Consider the following 21,910-nt stretch of genomic DNA (forward strand, 5'->3'; position numbering starts at 1 on the left):
CTAGTTGCCTTAAAGAAGCTCAGATCTTCCTTCCAGTGCTTGGACATCTTCATTTAGTGTGGGGAAATGGTAATGCAAGTGATTTAGCATCCCCACACTTTATTTCTACTCCTCCTACACACTTCAAACACAATTAGCAAACCCTCCTTTACCTTCTCTCATGTAAAGTATCACTAATCATGAAAATGGACTAAATGCAATACAACAATACTTAGCTTAATGAAATACAAAGTTAGAGGGTTAGAATATGTACAAATGGTTGTTTAGGGAGGACTCCACCAAACTCCTATCCTTGTTAAGCTTTCTCAAGGGGGGCAAATCTAGGACGTTGTTGATGTTGCTCAACGTCCCGTAAAACAAATTGAAAGCTTGTTCACATCTGTTGAATAAATCCCAAGAAGACATGAGTAAGCCATCATCATGAGCTAGAAATCCCATTTCATAGGTACTTGCTTCAGTATCAACATAGCGTTCATCATAATCGAATAACATTGCATTGCGAACATAAGGGTTGAATATCCCCTCAAACTTGTCATGCCAAAGACCATTGACATCTTTGGTTTTTGCCATTCATATCTCGAATTCCATTCCTAGCAATAGAAACCACTTCTTTCATAGAATCATTTGTGCCTCAAGGTCCATTTTCTTTACCTTACAACCCGGATCATCAAAGGTTGAACTCTTGTTCTTGAGCTTCTCAAAAATTCCTAACTCCCCCATAGATAGCAATCTCTATTTCATCAACCTCTTGCTTCCAAGTTGGAGCCTCTACCTTGCTTTTCTTAATAGGAAGTTCATCTTTTGGATTGGGACAAGGAGGAATCTCAACTTTATCCTTCTTATCATTTGGAGCATAGTTTACCATAAAGCATTGTTCCTTGAGGTTGAAGGTAATCCTCTCATCGCCGACTTCCAAGGCGAGCATTTCGTTCTTCACATCTATTACCGCTCCGACGGTATGCAAGAATGGTCTTCCCAAGATGATCGGGATATGAGCATCTTCCACCATGTCTACAATAACAACGTCAATGGGAATAAAGAACTTCCTAACTCTAACTGGTACATCCTCCAAAACTCCTAGGGACTTCTTGGAAGAGCAATCCGCCATTTGATGCATCATGCTCGTGCACTTTAACTCTCCCATCCCAAGCTTTGCACAAACCGAGTAAGTCTTCACACTTACACCTGCTCCAAGGTCACATAGTGCCTTTTCAAATCATGTATCACCGATTATGCAAGGGATAGAGAAACTCTCGGGATCTTGTAACTTTTGTGGTGAAGTACCTTGTAGGATTGCACTAGAAGCATTGGCAAAAGAAATTGTTTCCATTTGACCAATGGTCTTCTTCTTTGTGAGGATATCCTTCATATACTTGGCATAAGCCGGCACATGGGTAATTAAGTCAGTGAAGGGAATAAAGACCTCAAAATTGTTCACAATTTCGATAAATTTCCCGAGTTGCAATCCTTTTTAGACTTAATTTATCTACTTGGAAATGGTAGCCTAATAACAATAGGCTCCTCATCAATCTTCTTCTTTCTGTCTTCCTCTTTCTTCTTCTTCATTGATTGACTTTTATCTTTGTTCACATCCACCACCTTCTCGCCATTTTTCCTTGTGTTACCTCCATCATTCTTCTCCAACCCTTTGTCATATATCTTGCTCCTCACCTCAATAATAATATCTTCACTTGGCACCGTAGAACTCTCATATTGGGTACCACTTCTCAACTGGATAGCATGAGCCATCTCAATTCTTGTGGGTGGATTACCTTAAGGAGGTAATATCCCTTTTCCTTTTTGTGAGCTTGATGAGGCCATTTGAGACAATTGAGTCTCAAACATCTTGTTGTGTGCAAGGATATTGTAGATGGTGGTATTTTTTTCTTGGCTATCTTTTTGCATTCGAGAAAAGAATTCTTATTGGTTCTTTTGTATTTATAGAACCGCTTTTTGAACATCAACGGTTGGGTCATTGGGTTGGTTATATGAGGGTTGGTTGTAGGATGGTTGATTTTGGAATCCTTAGTTTTGGAAATAGAAAGGTCTTTGTATAGGATTTATCAATAAAGGCGGGATGTACGTTAGTTGTGTATTTGGAACATTTGGATTTTTTTATGAGAGGTTTGGGTGGTACTTGTTATTTTCATTGTAAAAGTTGGAGTATAGGGTACCATTCTTGTATGATTGAAAAGCATTGACTTGTTCATTTGTCCCTCAATATTCTTGTTGATCATATCTCAAAGTTCCGCAACCTTCACAAATTCCATTTGGAATAGATGGTGTCATAGCCATGGCATTAACTTTATGAACTATTTGTTGCTTTGGTGGAGTTGAAGCCTTCTTCAGTTCCTCAATGGCTTGCTTGAATTTCAAGTTCATGGTATCCATATGAGAACTTAATTGAGCACCAAAGTAGGCATTAAGTTGTGTCACGGAATCCACCTCATGTCGGCCTCCTCAACTAGCTTTTCGAGGTCTACCATATTGAGAGCTATGAGTAACCATCTCTTCAATTTTTGCCCAACTTTGATTGTTATCAACTTCGGTGAATATGCCATTTCAACCCATGTTCAACACATTCCTTAAATCTTCATAAAGTGTTAGGTTCATATACCTATTATTAGACTCTTCTAATAGTGAACTAATTAACTTCTTAATATTTGTTCTTAAGATCTAGTGCATGCATAACAAAATAAGAGATTAATAAGAAAAATAATGTCCCTTACATTATTATTTTCGGATTTATGGGCACAAGTAAGGTCTCACACCTTCACTTGTTCTTGAGCTATAATGAGTATTAGGATGATCCTCCAAAATCCCAATGTAGAGATTCGCCTCTTGATTTCACCCAAGATTAGCCCTTATCTCTACTAAATAATATTAACTAGATATTTATTTAGTAATATACCTTAAAATTGATTACTAAAACTCATATATTACACTAATAATATTAGTAATTTTTATGAACAATTTAGATTGAATCTTCTCAAATTTTAGAAAAGATAAACTATAAATGTGAGAGGAAAGTTTTGCATGTAAAGAGATGAATGAATGAAGAAGTGTAAGAGTAAAAATGAAAGAGCCAAAAATACTCCTAATAGAGTAGTATGGCCGGCTCACTTGAGGCCAAGGAAGGCAACTTCCTTTTTCTTTTTGCTCTTATCCATAATGTAAATGTGTAAGGTTACTAATTGTAGGTATGATTATATTAATCGTATCACATAAAATAATATCATCCACACTCCACTTCAACCTCCATTTCGGTCCACTTACATAAAATGGACTACCATTTTATTTTGTCAATTTGTCATTTGTCACACAATATGTCACATGTAGTATGTTACATGTCATTAATTAATTTAATGCATGTTTATCAAATAAATATCATTTTATAAATTAATTAATTTACATACAACAAATTGACTAGTGATTCTTGATCACATAAATAAAATGGGTCATATAATTATAATTCACAACATATTGTAATTATAATTAACCATTCATTCTTTTCACAATTGTTTCATAAACAATAATCAATTTTAGTAATAAAGTATTTCAATTACTAAAATAAATCTTATTTAATCCCATTACAATAAGATATTAATATTCTCTCTCACAATTGAATTGTTCAATTTTAAGGAATTGATTAACTTGTATCGTCATACAATTAATCGACTTTACTGATAATGGCATCATCCTTTAGGTCTGACCTTAAGGGATCAACTGACCACCACCGTCCTACGACAGTAACGTCAAATTATAGCAAGCCAATTGTTACCGATTAATGTTAATCAGTAGAATATTTAATTTATCATCCCTTTCGTATTCTTAATATGATATTTGGTTATGATATTTAAATCATGTGATCGCACTGTTGTTGAGGACACATATTCCAACAATCTTCCACTTGTCCGAGACAAGTGTGCGTCACCAATTCTCTTGTCCTATTACAATCTCCCACTCAATGCAAGGTGTCTTGCAGGTCGTACTTGCATTTGATTTTATTTTGAGTTGTTTCCTCGGTCTGGAGAGTAACTGTCTGACCGAAATTATCTACCATAGATACCTTCCGAGCGCGGCCACACATTTTCAGTTCACTACTCCTCAAGTGGCCTTGAAATTTCCAATAACCCTGACAAGGGGGCGGACATTTCCCATCGCACTATTTCCTTTGTATAGCCACAGTTCATCATAACCCAAAATATACTGATTTGACCTCATTTACGACAATTGTAGAGCATAAATCAAAGCCAATCAGAAATTTGTGCCATCTTGGGTAAATAGTCTCTAGTCAAAAGAATTGACTCATAAGAATACTATAGTAGCTCTTGCCATGACCAGGCTTTATGAATTAGGAAAACTCTATAAGCGGACACTGCCCGGCAGAGTGTCCCATACATTCTGCCTATGTGATCGACTAGTCATCCCATATGACTGTATGGAACTTGAACTTGCCATCAATCGCATTATACTCTAGTTAGTTCGAGACGTCACCTCCTTTAAGTAACTAGGGGCGAATACTATGTCAATCCAGTTCACTTTAATGGGGTTCAATTTTTCTCTGCAACCCATTTGGATTTAACAAAGTAATGGGTGAGTTTAATAAAACTCAAACGATAAATGCGATTATCATATATGAATAGTCAATATTCTATTACTACTTCATATCTTATAATCTATAGTGTACCTTTTACACTAGTTAAAATGCAATAAAAACTTGACAAGTGGATATACTATATATCCATATATTCCAACTTATATTAATTGTTATTTCCTTCTTTTCGATGTTATCTCTAATAACATGAATTTATCTAAGTATATGTCTAGACTTCTTACCAGACTTGGGCTCTTTAACTTGAAGGATGCTCCCACTGTTATCACAAAACTTGTGATAAAATCATTGGTAGAGGAATCTACTCTCATTCCCTACGTTGACCATTTTATCACAATTTACTTAGATTCCTTTTTGTAGAATTTGCAATGGTCGAAACTAAAACACTTCTCTAGTTTCTTACTCCTTAGTCAATAAAATCAGCCTAGGATTTCGACAAATCCTTCTCGGGTTGGAAACTAAAGTTTGTGTAACCCTTCAACACATAACTTAGTTTGTCATCCAAACAATTGAACAAATCCTCAATTGTTCTTTAAGGCTTTCCCAAGACCATCTTATGAATTATCCTGTTATTGACTTATTATGCTCCTAGCATATACTTCATCACGGCGTGTGCGTCTGTTGGCATACATGATCATTCTAATGGCGGAATCATCAGCAAATGATTTCATGTGATCAACAACTTAATAGGTTCAGTGAATGACCATGACTCCATCATAGTAATTCCACTTTCATCACCATGAGTAACCTATTCAACCTTGTTGATTTTAAACAGATTTGAAAGATCTTATCATCATAAGACTCTTGATTCTATGCCAATATTCTCTCACATAGATTCAGAAATATTAGAATATATCGCACCTTTTCCTAGTCTCCCAATCACTTTTTCACAGAAGAGAGCATTGGTACATTATTCTCAATAAGTAATATGTTATCAACATATAAGACATGGAAAAATAATTCTAGCTCCCACATAACTTCATGTATAATCATGATTCTTCAATCATGTGAATGAATCCATTCTCAATTAACCCATGAACGAAAAGTATAACCCTTTAATACTTGCTTAAGACCATTCTGGGATCACTTAAGAAAGCTACGCATAATATGTTAGGATTCTTAGATCTTTATCTATGGTTTTGTGTTCCAAACACATCCTTCTCTAAATTCCCATTTTAGAAAAGCAGATTTTTTAATATCATTTGACATTCTTCATCAAAATAAAATGCGGCAATTCCTAACATAATTTATCTTGATTAACATGTTCATGTCAATCTATGCACTTTGGTATTCTAAAGCTCTATTTACCTTTAAGGAGACCCTCGCCTTAAAGTAAATATACTCTTGAGTAGCAATTTTTGGATTGTAATGTTATGGCTCGTATGTAACAAGGTCGATTTGGGACAAGGTCATAATACCATTACTTTCGCAAAGCAACATTTTAATAACAAGACATGTGTACTAAACTCCCACTGAGCTATACTCCCACTCTATCTTTATAGATTATAGTTCCATTACTTTCATAAAGTAACACTATAACTATGAGACATGTTTGTGACTATCCAATATACTCCCACTCTATCTCTCAGAAATACATCTATCTTCTTGAGAGAGCTTTGTGAGTTACAAACATATATATGGTGGAGTATTGTAAGTTTCTCTATACTAACGCATTAGCTCATAAAAGACCAGCTCCATCATGGCAGCTTGATTCATGTTATATGCGAATCTGATCCATGTCACTTGTTAAATAGATTCTCGATTTCAGGTATTTCTTGGTTGACCATCCGCTTAGAATTACGTGTCCGTTTTGGAATGTAAATTCCCAAAATTGAGTTCGATAACTCAAACCGACTCATATTAGTTTGATTTTATGGGTAGTGACACTAGGTCACAATCCATATTTAATAAATCAAATTCATTACTTAGATCTTTGCCACTACGATCGGATCGTAATGCTTTAGTACTTTGTTCAATTGGTTCTCTACATCATTTAGAAATTTCTCAAATTTCTCAAATGCTTCACTTTATATTTGATTAAGTAAATATACCCATATCTACTTAAATCATTGGTAAAAGTGACAAAGTAGTCATAAATTCCCCTTGCGGTGATGCTCATTAGAACACATACATCAACATGTATTAGTCCCAACAAATCACTTGCTTGTGTCCCTTTACCACTAAAAGAAGTACAAATCATTTTGCGAAGGAGACAAGATTCGCATATTCCATATGATTGAAAATCAAATGGTTCATTTAAATCTAGTCGACACTAGCTTTCAATGCGTTTCTCATTTATGTAACCTAATCGAAAAAGCAAAATGTACAAATCATTTGGATAACTAGTTATGAGTCTTTTGGTTTGTTTGTTATAGATATCTTTAGTTGAGTTGGAAGTGTCTAAAACATGAATACCATTAAGAGAATTGACTTGGCTCCCAGCCATGTCAATTTTCAAACAAAATAAAACGATTATTTTTTATGGCAAAATATGAATCCTTCCATGTCTAACATGAAATAATGTTTTAGATAAAATGGGTACATAATCACCATTATGTAGATTACAACTCAAAGCTATTAGCTAAAACAAGTACACAAGTCCCTCTCGAAGTGGCGGCTACCCTAGCTCCATTTCCTTGTCGGAGATTTATATCACTCTTGTCTAACTTTTCCACATTTCCAAGCCTTTGTATACAATTACCAAGGTGAAAACCACAACCGGTATCCCATACCCACGTTGAGATGGATGTATAATTTATATCAATAACAACGATTTCCGAAGATATAGTACCAAGTGGAGTGACAAGTCCAACTTTGATATCTCCTAAATACTTGGGGCAATTTCGCTTCCAATGGCCCATGACATTACAATAATGACATTCCTCATAGGATGGGGCACCCTTCTTGGTCTTGGTTGTGGTAGTCTCACTATCCATTTCCAATTCATTATCAGGTTTGGGTCCCTGACCCATCTTTTGCTTTCCCTTTAATTATATCATTACTCCTTTCAGTTGCAAGGACACTCTTGCTATAACTCCCACTGAATTTAATATTTCAACTTGTTACTACAAACAAGGATGCCTTGGGTTTAGTGACATTTTCTTCACAAGATTTTCTTACTAAAGAGGTAGGCATAAATATCGGAGTGGGAGATATGGAAGTGGTAAAATAGCAAAAGATTTCCATCCTGACCAATGCCAAAGCGTAATTCTCTAATCGTATCATTGTCATACTCGGAGCATTTTTCATCGAATGATTGGAGTCATGAATTAATGGTGATTGGTGTAAGAGTATTAGATGAGTCCATTGCGTATAAATAACTACAAAAACGGAAATGAAGGAAATAATAAACATCTATCGTTCTAATAATACTTGTAAACACTTTAAATAAGTTTTAGCATTTATATAGTGACCTCTACCCAATTATTATAAATGATTCCAAGATCCAAATTCATATTAACTCGGGCACGGTGAGCCGATTTATCCCTTATTAATATAACTCGGTGGATTAACTCTTAATCGATTTTACTTCTAGAACTCTCGATCGATAAAAATTACTTTAATATTTATCTTTAGCCCGGAACACATGCGACTACGGTCACGAATACTTCCGTTGACCTCAATCCAAATTTTGATGTAATAACATTTTATTACCCACTTACCTAACGTAACAAGTTTAGTACCCCGGTGAGCCGAGCCTACTTCCTCATGAAATTGGGCCTCATGGTTTCTATTATTTGGTAAGGCTAATTCTCAATTATTATAAGTGAGAGGTCTTGTCAATTTATTATCTATCACGTTTTAAGTGAACTAAAGCGGTGAACTACGATAATTGTAATTGACATGGTCGATGACTCGATATGAAATGCATGTGTTGTTATGGTGATTTGGCAATGCATGAAACATATTAAAAGAAATGCAAAGCAATAATAATAAATTCCTAGTATGGCCTTCCTAAAATAAAAAAAACAAATAATCTATTACATATTCGGAAACGAACTCCTTTGGTCCCTTGAATCTTCAAGTGACACGCATCCCAAGAACTCCGTTTTCGTCGGAAGGCCTTTCCGAATGGCACCGTCTTGAAGAAACTCCATGATTACAAATACTAATAAATATACAAAGCTATTCCTATTATACATTTGTAATATGAAAAACTAGTAGAATTAACAGTGATATAAGATCACATTAAATTACAACCGAATCAATATTCCCTTTCATTAGGGGTAATATCGATTAAAACTAAGGCCATACTAAGATAAAATTACATAATTCAAAATTATATAAATAAAAGACATTCAACAAATGAATTATGCAGCATTATAATATGTATCTATCATGCCAAATTAAGTGCCAAATCGACCTATTTAACTTATATCGTTTATATAACCCGATTATATGGAAATGCGTGATAATAACTTCTTAAAATCACAAATCAATACTTAAATCAAATTTAAGCTGAAATTAATCGTCCTAACACTCTTAGGACTCAAAAAATAGTTATCACACATTTTTTTTACAATAATTCAACTTGATATAATTTTTATGCTCATTTTAACCTTAAAATCATAACATTTATGAAATAAATCCAAATTAAATTTCAATAATTTTTAATTTTTAATTTTTAATTTTTGAACATTCTAGAATATTTCCATGACACTCATAAGGTCAAAAATCCTGGTTAAAATTTTGAATTTAATTTCGAAAAATAAAGTTACAATTTTTCGATTTTATCTCATAAAACACCTAAAGTATCCAAAAATTAATCTAATAAATTTTACTACTTTATATCTTATAATTGGGATATTAATGCAACCTAAAATAATATTCTCATGCCATGTAATTCGTTTTAGCTATTTATGCTAAAATAGTCACTATTTATGCCATTTTTACTCTAAAAATTCATAAATCATGCTAAATGAAATCATTTCGTTTCAACATTTACATACATTGTGTAAATCATGCATGTGACAACATATTAAATTTTTATGGCTTGGTTCAAAGTTTAACTATATTTAACCATTTTACCTCTTTTAATCCATTTTTATCTCATAAAAATCATAAATTATGCTATATTAATCAAATTAACACGAGATTTTACATACAATTTGTAAAATATGCATGAGAAGTCATATAAAATTTTCAAGGTCAGAAACTAAGTGTAACCAATTTTAGTCATTTAACCTCCATTTATGCCATTTTTATCACATAAAAATCATAAATCATGAAATATTAATCACATTAATATGAAATTTTACATACAATACATAAAATATTCATGTGAGGTCCTAGTAAAAAATTACGGCCATTAGTAAAGGTTAACTTATTTTAGTGAATAAAAGTTCATTTTACTCATAAAAGTGTAATTATTTCACTAAACATCATTAAAATGAGCAATAAAATACCATAAATCATAAAAATGACCTAAAAATATTTTAGGACCAGAGTATTTAACATGCATCATGACTTCGTGACTTACTCTTATAAATCACAAATTTTTTGTTTTATATGTTAACATTTTAACTCGGAAAAATAATAACCGATTATGCATGCAACATCCTATGCACTGATACCACTTGTTAGGTTCATATACCTATTATTAGACTCTTCTAATAGTGAACTAATTAACTTCTTAATATTTGCTCTTAAGATGTAGTGCATGCATAACAAAATAAGAGATTAATAAGAAAAATAATGTCCCTTACATTATTATTTTTGGATTTATGGGCACAAGTAAGGTCTCCTACCTTCACTTTTTCTTGAGCTATAATGTGTATTAGGATGATCCTCCAAAATCACAATCTAGATATTCTTCTTTTGATTGCACTCAAGATTAGCCCTTATCTCTACTAAATAATATTAACTAGATATTTATTTAGTAGTATACCTTAAAATTAATTACTAATACTCATATATTACACTAATAATATTAGTAATTTTTATGAACAATTTAGATTGAATCTTCTCAAATTTTAGAGAAAGATAAACTATAAATGTGAGAGGAAAGTTTTGCATGTAAAGAGATGAGTGAATGAAGAAGTGTAAGAGTAAAAATGAAAGAGCCAAAACTACTCCTAATAGAGTAGTATGGCCGGCTCACTTGAGGCCAAGGAAGGCATCTTTCTTTTTCTTTTTGCTCTTATCCAAAATGTAGGTGTGTAAGGCTACTAATTAAAGCTATGATTATATTAATCTTATCTCATAAAATAATATCATCCACACTCTACTACAACCTCCATTTCGGTCCACTTAAATAAAATGGACTACCATTTTATTTTGTCAATTTGTCATTTGTCACACAGTATGTCACATGTAGCACGTTACATGTCATTAATTAATTTAATGCATATTTATCAAATAAATATCATTTTATAAATTAATAAATTTAATTACTACAAATTGACTAGTGATTCTTGATCACATAAATAAAATGGGTCTTATAATTATAATTCACAACATATTGTAATTATAATTAACCATTCATTCTTTTCACAATTGTTTCACAAACAATAATCAATTTTAGTAATAAAGTATTTCAATTCATAAAATAAATCTTATTTAATCCCATTACAATAAGATATTAATATTCTCACTCACAATTCAATTGTTCAATTTTAAGGATTTGATTAACTTGTATCGTCTTACAGTTAATCAACTTTACTGATAAGGGCATCATCCTTTAGGTGTGACCTTAAGGGATGAACTGACCACCACCGTCCTACGACAGTAACGTCAAACTCTAGCAAGTCAATCGTTACCGATTGATGTTGATCAGTTGACTATTTAAATTTCATCCCTTTCGTATTCTTAATACGAGATTTGATTATGATATTTAAATCATGTGATCGCACTATTTTTTAGGACACATATTGTAACACCCCCATTTATTTAGAAGCCTTTAGCAAGACGTTCCCTATAAATAGTACTATTACCATTTCGGTTGCCCGAGGTAAATAAAGGTTTTATTACATTGCCAACCGATTAAATTTAAACCTTACATTACAATTTACTATGCAACGGAAATTACTAAAATAAAATTGTATAAGTAACTAAGTGATCTAGACAGCAACTATGGTCCAAGTCGAGCTCACGTCCCAATGCTCCCAAGTTAGCTAATCCTTAGTACTTGTCAAATCTGCTCCCCATTATGGTTCATCACAGCTGTTCACGAATACACTGCCAACCACGAGGTTGAGTAGGATAACAATCTCAAGACAAATAATATAAATAGTACAAAGATTCGAAAACCAACGCCAAATCAACTTTTCTCCCAATACACCACCACGAAGGTACAAAACGGTGTCTGCCAGTAAGTTTATAATACATCACCCGAAGGCTTTTACCATGATGTCTACCTCAGCCAATAAGTTTATATAACATCACCCGAAGGCTCTTACCATGATGTCTACCTCAGCCAGGCTAAACCTGATATCCAACTCATTATCAAACCAACTGTAGCAACAATAATGTCTACCTACCACACCGTCTCAAGAACATCCAATAAAACCCCCTCAAATCACAATATACGAGATATGTATAATCCAATTATCCAAACAGTCAATTCAATTAACATAACATCCAATTAAATGAGTAGGCACACAATTAATAGGTCGAGTAGAATCGTTATCCTACCTCTTCAGCAAATACTCCCAATAGCAATCCAATAAGATACTTATAAAAATTCCACTTCAAAACCATCACCTAAACAATAACAAATTATTTATCGAACATTAATTATCTATAATATAATTAATAATTATTCAGTATATTATTGTAATTTAATCGATTATAATTTATTTACATTAATCATTTCCCGTGTAAAATAATAGGTAAAAACCCGTCTTAACAATTAAATAAACCAAATACACGACCCATACACAACTCGTGATACGCAACAACCACATACCCCACAATACATGACAAAAAAAAGTCACGTGCTACAAATGCAAACTACTCCATATTACACCCCAATAACCCATAGTCACACACCTCCTCATGCCCTCCGTGAGCCACCACCACCAACAACCTGCCACAATGCAGCGGCAGCCCATACCCTCACCGACATCACGACCAGAACAGGCCTCACGGCCGCATCCTACACGCCCACAGCAACAATCCCGACACCCCAAACACACGCATACATACACGGTTTTCACTCTTAGTACTCAACCAAATCAACCACCACTACCCCACCTAGCCATGGTGATCACCGCCCAATACCACCACCATACTCTACCCCCAAGGACATCCCTACACAAACAGCAACAACGACAAACAGAAGCAGCAACCAACTCGCCTGTCCTATACACTCAACCCGTTTTATACACATTAACACCACCCAAACAGACACCGACGACCACCAAAGGAAAACCCTGACAACCACCACCAACACCACCCAAACCCGAGGTCAATAAGGTCACGATGCACCCTAGGAAACGAGGGTTCTAATTATCGGTTCAGTACAAACACCAACAACGACCATTCTTACGAACTCCGGCCAACCACCAACGAAACAACACCCTTGTCCACCCATAACCACCCACCATAGTCGACCTATCACCAGGAGGCAACCCAACCCGAATCCAGAACAAAACGAGCCGAGATGGGCTTAAAAATCCGAGTTACTCATATCAGAACCACCCCAAAACAACCCCTGCAAACACCCTATTCCCGACGGTCACTGGTGGTCCAACGTTGGTTTAGTCATACCCTGGTAGTCCATGGCTAAGGTCATGGTCTCGGGTCAGTCAACGATTGTCTATTTAACGAGTTATATTAGTCTTAAGGTGAGTATGTTATGCGACGATTAGAAACTTACCTTGTGACGATCTTCTAGCTAGTTCTTCCTTCTCTTTTCTCTTTTGTGAATTATTTGTGTTTTATGATGAATAAGGTCTATTTATATAGGTAGGTTATAGGGTATAAGAAAGCAATTAGGAAACTATGTAATTTGCCATATTATTATTATTATCATACAATTACTTTTATTATTATTATTATTATTAATTTTTTTTTTTTTTTTTTTTGGTAACGAGGGGGTTGAATCCCTCCCGGGCCCATGCATTCCAGCACCACCACATGGACCATGTAAGCCACCCCATTCGGGGGCTGCAGTGGCCAAGTGATCATCGCCCCAACTGGTAGTCGAACCCGGGATCTCTCAACTCCTGCATTTCTGCAAGCTTCAAGGTTTAACCCGGCTACCATTGGACTAACACCACTTGGTTTATTATTATTATTATTATTATTATTATTATTATTATTATTATTATTATTATTATTATTATTATTATTATTATTATTATTATTATTATTATTATTATTATTATTATTATTATTATTATTATTATTATTATTTTTATTATTTTTATTATTTTTATTTTTATTTTTATTATTATTATTATTATTATTATTATTATTATTATTATTATTATTATTATTATTATCATCATTATTATTACTATTATTATTATTATTAAAATAACGAGTACACACGGCCCAAGTTGCGACCCAATCCAATTCCCGTGTTACTTTATTATTTTATTATTTGATTACCGTCTTGTATACAATTATTAACTATAACACCTTTAATTACTCATTCGAATTACGTTACTATGTTATATGAATTCCATTAAATTACGTGGTATTACAGTCTTTCCCCCTTAAAATGAACTTCATCCCGAAGTTCATAAAAAAAAATGCTACAAAAAGCTCATTAAATCATCAACACATTTGAATGCAATTTCAAAACACTACCATTGCAACACAATTAACTTTCTTAATCATTATCAAACTATATCATTCTTATCAAAATGTATGACCAAATTAACTTAAAATGCGAAAATGTATCACAAAATAAACTTAAAACATGAGGTGTCACATTCTACCCTCCTAAAAATAAACCTCGTACCGAAGTTTCGGAACTACTACTACCTTATTAATCACAAACAACTTAAATACTTTTAAATGATAAGACTTCATTCCTCCTAATAAACCCTAGTTACTCTTCTCCCCACTCCCTTGTATGGTGCTAGCTGTTCCAAATGTCTTTCCACCATTACTTTGATCAACTCCTTTGCCTTGCCTATTATTGTAGCTCTGATTGTAGCTATTATTAAAATTCACCTGATTGCTCCGACACCTAGTCTTCTGATTATTCCCATAACCTGACATAGGAGTATAGTAACCTCCATTGTGATTGCCATTTCCAACACCACTCCCTTGCCTCTCCAAATTTACCCTACACTCAAACCTCCTATGTCCCGGCTTCCCACACCTGAAACAATTCACATTACTAGCTCCACTAGACAATCCTCCACTCGAAAAATATGATTGAGTTTGACCCACACTCTGTCTCTTACTGCCTCCTGCACTCTCAGTTGTAATTTATACCTTCCTCTTCTCGCCCTTCCCCTTCTTTTCCTCCTTCTCCCTCTTCTCTTCCTTTAACATATCAGTAATCCTCTCTGCGTGCCCAGCTCGTTGATAAACATCATCCATGGTACTTGGCTGACCAGCAACAAGTCTCTTCTTAATAGTAGTTGTTAATCCCTTTTCAAATCTTAGTGCCAACATCTCATCACTAAAATTCAAGTCAGCTACATATTCTGATAATTCCATAAACCTGTTATAATAAGTCTCTACTCTCATCTCATCAGTCATCCTTAAAGAATCAAATTCAGCTCTCATTTTACTCCTAATATGTTCTGGCATAAATACAGCTCTCATAGTCTCCTTAAAACCCTTCTAAGTGATAAAAGGTTCATCACTTTCCCTCCAAGCTTCCCTTAAGACCTCCTTATTACGATTCCACCACAAACCGGCTTTTCCCCTCAAATAGTAAGCAGCTTGGTCTACCTGTAGCTCCGCAGGACAACCCAGTAACTCAAAAAGGTTATCGAACTCCCTATGCCAATCTCCTAGTAAGGATGGTTCACCTAATCCGTCATACTTCGTCGGGTTATGTCTTGCAATATTAGCACTCATCTTTGCTGGATCCTGAACTGACCTCTTAGCCTTCAGTGCCGTAGTCAAAGCCTCATTCATAGATATCAAACGGTCAATATCCTCTTGGGACATGGTAGAGGGTGCAGGTCTAGATCTCTTTGGAGGCATGGTTCTATAAAAGTAAAACAATACAACATAAGTTTCTACCTGAGTAAAGATGGCTTAACATTTTAAATATTCTATACTTACAAAGATAAGGTGTGATCAATTCTATCCTTTCTTACCCCCTCCATAGGTCCTCCTATAATTATTCCCATCTCTCAACTATCATATGTTAAGAATAGATAGAGCATTTATAATGAACTTTTGGTAAAACCCTCATTTTTAAAAATCAAAGGCAAGCTGTAACTTTCAAAAATCGCCATTAAATAACCGTTACATTCTACATTGAGTTTTTATAATTTCCAGAAAATATTAAGAATTTTAAAAATATGAGAATAAAGGATTAAGCTCAAATCTCGAATAATCATTTTATGAATATTTTTACAGTTCAGTGGGTCGAAACAGAAACTGATCAGCAATTTGCCAAAAACTTGGGTCATCTTGTAAAAATCACTATTAATTGTCAAAAATTTACCTTGCACTGTGGCTTATCAATTTAAAAACATATTTGAATCTATTAAATAGTGGAGTTGGAATTAGGCTGAAATCTTAATCACAAGTTAAATAAGAAATTTTACAAAATCGCTTGTCGAAAACATAACGGTACAGGAACATTCTGACCACTGTCCACTAAAATATTTATTTCTCCCAAACTGTAAAACTTTTAAACATGAAACCAACGTCATTAGAAAGATAACTCATTGAGTTATTACTTATAAAAATGTCAACCTTATACGTCAAACAGAGATTAAACGGTAACTAAATAAAATAGGGGTAAAATGTGACAACTAAGGTTCAACTTCTACATTCCTTTTAACTAGGACACAAGCCCTCATTAGCACCCTCCTATACTTGTATCACCCATCTTGGTCATCAAAATCTCACACACGACTAGTAATTACTCTAAAGCATTCATATCATCATTTTAATCATTTTATAATATTGTAAATAGCATGGTTACGGGATTCACATAACTGCATATCGCTAGACATGATACTACTATAATCATCCAATCAAATAATCAATATTAATTCACAATTACTCCATTCTTATGATACAAACAATTCAATCATCAAAATATCGTTTCATCCATTCCACTCTCCTTCAAATCAAGGTTACGTCAGGTAACCTCGCTCATCAACAAAATCGATATATATCCAAGGCAACAATTACTCCTAATAAAATAGACAAAATTCATTTTAATTTACCCCACTCTTCAATATCTCTCAAGGTAGCCGCTTCAAAACTGGAAGGGCCGGGGTTCGGAGTCAGGGTACCTTCTCATCCTAAGCCAAAAGGGCTCCTAACAGTTTCTACCCGGGTTCATTTTATTTGACACATCCTAAATTCATTTTTATATTCATTGGTTAGGCCTGAGGATCGTTTTGCTCTGATACCACTTTGTAACACCCCCATTTATTTAGAAGCCTTTAGCAAAACATTCCCTATAAATAGTACTGTTACCATCTCAGTTGCCCGAGGTAAATGATACAAATTAAAACAAACCAAAGTACTTTAACTGAAATAATGGTTTTATTACATTGCCAACCGATTAAATTTAAACCTTACATTACAATTTACTATGAAGCAGAAATTACTATAATAAAATTGTATAAGTCACTAAGTGATCTAGACAGCAACTATGGTCCAAGTCGAGCACACGTCCCAATGCTCCCAAGTCAGCTAATCTTTGGTACCTGTCAAATCTGCTCCCCATTATGTTTCATCAGAGGTGTTCACGAATACAATGTCAACCACGAGGTTGAGTAGGATAACAATCTCAAGACAGATAATATAAATAGTACAAAGATTAGAACACCAATGCCAAATCAACTTTTCTCCCAATACTCCACCACGAAGGTATTAAACGGTCTCTCCCAGTAAGTTTATAATACATCACCCGAAGGCTCTTACCATGATGTCTACCTCAGCCAGTAAGTTTATATAACATCACCCGAAGGCTCTTAACATGATATCTACCTCAGCCAGGCTAAACCTGATATCCGACTCATTATCAAACCAACTGTAGCAAAAATAATGGCTACCTACCACACCGTCTCAAGAACATCCAATAAAACCCCTTCCAATCACAATATACGAGATAAATATTATCCAATTATCCAAACAGTCAATTCAATTAACACAACATCCAATTAAATGAGAAGGTACACAATTAATAGGTCTAGTAGAATCGTTATCCTACCTCTTCAGCAAATACTTCCAATAGCAATCCAATAAGATACTTATAAAAATTTCACTTCAAAACCGTCACCTAAACAATAACAAATTATTTATCGAACATTAATTATCTATAATTTAATTAATAATTATTCAGTACATTATTATAATTTAATTGATTATAATTTATTTACATTAATTATTTCCCGTGTAAAATAATACGTAAACACCCGTCTTAACAATTAAATAAACTAAATACACGACCCATACACAACTCGTGATACACAACAACCACATACCCCACAATACATGACAAAAAAAAGTCACGTGCTACAAATGCAAACTACTCCATATGACACCCCAATAACCCATAGTCACACACCTCCTCATGCCCTCCGTGAGCCACCACCACCAACACCCTGCCACAATGCAGCAGCAGCCCATACCCTCACCGACATCACGACCAGAACAGGCCTCACGGCCGCATCCTACACACCCACAGCAACCAGCCCGACACCCCATACACACGCATACATATACGGTATTCACTCTTAGTGCTCAACCAAATCCACCACCACTACCCCAACTAGCGATGGTGCTCACCGCCCAATACCACCACCATACTCTACCCCCAAGGACAACCCTACACCAACAGCAACAATGACAATCAGAAGCAGCAACCAACTCGCCTGTCCTATACACTCAACCCGTTTTATACACATTAACACCACCTAAACTGCCACCGACGACCACCAAAGTAAAACCCAGACAACCACCACCAACACCACCCAAACCCGAGGTCAATAAGGTCACGATGCAGCCTAGGAAACGAGGGTTCTAATTATCGGTTCAGTACAAACACCAACAACGACCATTCTAACGAACTTCGGCCAACCACCAACGAAACACCACCCTTGTCCACCCATAACCACCCACCATAATCGACCTATCACCAAGAGTCAACCCAACCCGAATCCAGAACCAAACGAGTTGAGTTGGGCTTAAAAATCCGAGTTACTCGTATCACAACCACCCCAAAACAACCCGTGCAAACATCCTCTTCTCGGCGGTCACTGGTGGTCCAACTTTGGTTCAGTCATACCCTGGTAGTCCACGGTAAGGTCATGGTTTCGAGTCAGTCAACGGTTGTCTATTTAACGAGTTATATTAGTTTTAAGGTGATTATGTTATGCGACGATTAGAAACTTACCTTGTGACGATCTTCTAGCTAGTTCTTCCTTCTCTTTTCTCTTTTGTGAATTATTTGTGTTTTATGATGAATAAGGTCTATTTATATAAGTAGGTCGTAGGGTATAAGAAAGCAATTAGGAAACTATGTAATTTGCCATATTATTATTATTATTATTATTATTATTATTATTATTATTATTATTATTATTATTATTATTATTATTATTATACAATTACTTTTATTATTATTATTATTATTATTAGGCTAAATCATCAATTACTCCCTTTTATAGTACACTTTTTCAAACTTACTCCCTTTTAAAAAAAAGTTTAAAGTTTACACCCAAAAAATTGCTGAAATTTTTAAATTGCTCCCAAATCCCTATTTTTGTACATTTAGGACGAAAATGCCCTTGATTCTCATATTATTTTTTCATTCTTCTTTCTCTCCTTAATTTCCAATTTTCCATTCTTCTTTGTCTTCTCTACCCTTCTCTTGCTTATTTGTTTTATTACTTGGTTCCTATCGTTTAATTCGGCTAATTTGTTGATTATTTTGTTATTAGATATGTTGTTGGGTTTCATTTCATCATTGAAAGGTTGAGTTTAGAGAGAGTGGGTGATTGTGGTGGTTGGCGGTGAAAGACGGTGATTGTTGTGGTTGAACGGTGTATAGGGATCAAGACAAAAGGAGAATAGAAAATAGGGAGACAAAGGGGAGAAGAAGGAGAAGAAAATAAATCAAGGGCATTTTCGTCATAAAAGTAGAAATATAGGAATTTGGGAGCAATTTCAAAAATTTTACAATTTTATGGGTGTAATTTTTAATTTTTTTTTTAAAAGGGAGTAATTTTGAAAAAGTGCATTATAAAAGGGAGTAATTGATGATTTAGCCTTATTATTATTATTATTATTATTATTATTATTATTATTATTATTATTATTATTATTATTATTATTATTATTATTATTATTATTATTATTATTATTATTATTATTATTATTATTATTATTATTATTATTATTATTATTATTATTATTATTATTATTATTATTATTATTATTATTATTATTATTATTATTATTATTATTATTATTATTATTATTATTATTATTATTATTATTAAAATCACGAGTACACATGGCCCAAGTTGCAACCCAATCCAATTCCCGTCTTACTTTATTATTTTATTATTTGATTACCGTCTTGTATACAATTATTAACTATAACGCCTTTAATTAATCATTCGAATAACGTAACTATGTTATATGAATTCCATTTTTACGGTGTATTACACATATTGCAACATAAAGTCCATTCCAAAATTGTTGAATAAGAAACCATTCACTAAGACCATGATGAGGACAAGATTGGCAAATGGCCTTGAAACGCTCCCAAGCTTCATATAGTGATTCTTCATCTCTTTGCTTAAATCCCGCAAATTGATCTCTAAGCATGCCAGTCATCTCCGGTGGGTATATTTTTTTGTAGAAAGCTAAGGCTAGCTTTTTCCTTGAATCGATGCCATTAGTAGCTTTGTCCAAACTCTTAAGCCATTGCTTTGCAGCTCCTATCAATGAAAATGGAAAGAGAACCCATCGTATTTGAGCTTGAGTCACACCCGTTTGATAGATAGGTTCACAATAGTCACAAAAGTTCTCCATGTGAAGATGTGGATCCTCACTTGACATCCACCCGAATTGGCTTCTTTCAACCAACTGAATGGAAACGGATTTTTTTATGAAGTTTCCCGTCAGGTGTGTGGATGTAGGAGTACCATGGGGTAGACTATCTTCGGTTGGTACAGAATTTGATAAGAAATCTTGCATGGTTGGTTGATTTTGTGGGTGATTATGAGGGTTAGTTTGGGGTTGGTTTGTGGTTACCTTGCAAATGGATTTACAAATTCAATCCCAATGTCAACTAGGCCTCTATCAATCAAAGAACTTGATCCCTCCTTGGTTGAAGTAGATCCCTTTTCAATGATTCTAAAACCTCTTCTAATATTTCTTAACGTTCTTTCAATTTCCGGATCAATTAGTAATGGGTTACCACTATTTGATCTTATATGCATACAAAAGACAACACTAGAGAAAAGAATTAGTACTACCTTAAGGAACTAGTTCCCCTAAGGTTAAAACAAACAAAGTTACCACTAAAAGCACAAGATAACAGAAAAGCAATTCAACTCAAATTACACCGTCCCTGGCAGCGGCGCGATTTTGATAGAATGGTTGTTTTGATAGAATGGTTGTCACTAAATCCTATCAAACAATATTTATCACTCAACAAACAACTTAACATGTAGTAAGTAGAGGTCGAACCCATAGGACGATTAACTATCAATTTAAGTGAATTGCAACGTTTAGTAACATGCTTGTAATAGCATCAAGTTGTCACAATTGAATGGTATGAGATGAGTGAAACAACTATAACTAAAACATTTGAAATAAAATGTAAACTAATGAAAATAAGAGCAAGTAAAGTAAATAAGGATGAAATCAATATAACAAAAGCACTAGGGTGTCATGGGTTCATAGGGATGATCAAATGGTAAATCCAAAGGGTATGGGTTTGGTTTGGTCAAGGTCATGGTAAATTAGAGCCGGAACGTTTGGTCATATGGCTCATACGTCGAGTCGAGTTAGCTTCCGCCTACACCTGGTCATCCCACTGACTCATAAAGTTGTTTGTTGGGTAGGATTTGTTGAATAGGTCTTCTTACTAACCCAAATGGTAAATCCCCAAGGCTTCCGATGTTACGGTTTTTGTTGAATAGGTTGAGAATCAGGCTAGGTTGTCAATCAAGCATTTAA

The 21,910-nt window shown here is 34.3% G+C and overlaps 1 non-coding gene across 1 annotated transcript; it reads left to right on the forward strand.

Moving 5' to 3' along the window:
• The first annotated feature begins 20,444 nt into the window (after window positions 1-20,444).
• LOC141636448 (small nucleolar RNA R71) lies at window positions 20,445-20,551 on the forward strand. Its single transcript, XR_012541058.1, has one exon. It is a non-coding gene; the product is annotated as a small nucleolar RNA R71 (small nucleolar RNA).
• The last annotated feature ends 1,359 nt before the right edge of the window (window positions 20,552-21,910 follow it).

The sequence above is a fragment of the Silene latifolia genome, chromosome Y (genome assembly GCF_048544455.1).
Source record: "Silene latifolia isolate original U9 population chromosome Y, ASM4854445v1, whole genome shotgun sequence".
NCBI classification, from domain to species: Eukaryota; Viridiplantae; Streptophyta; class Magnoliopsida; order Caryophyllales; family Caryophyllaceae; genus Silene; species Silene latifolia.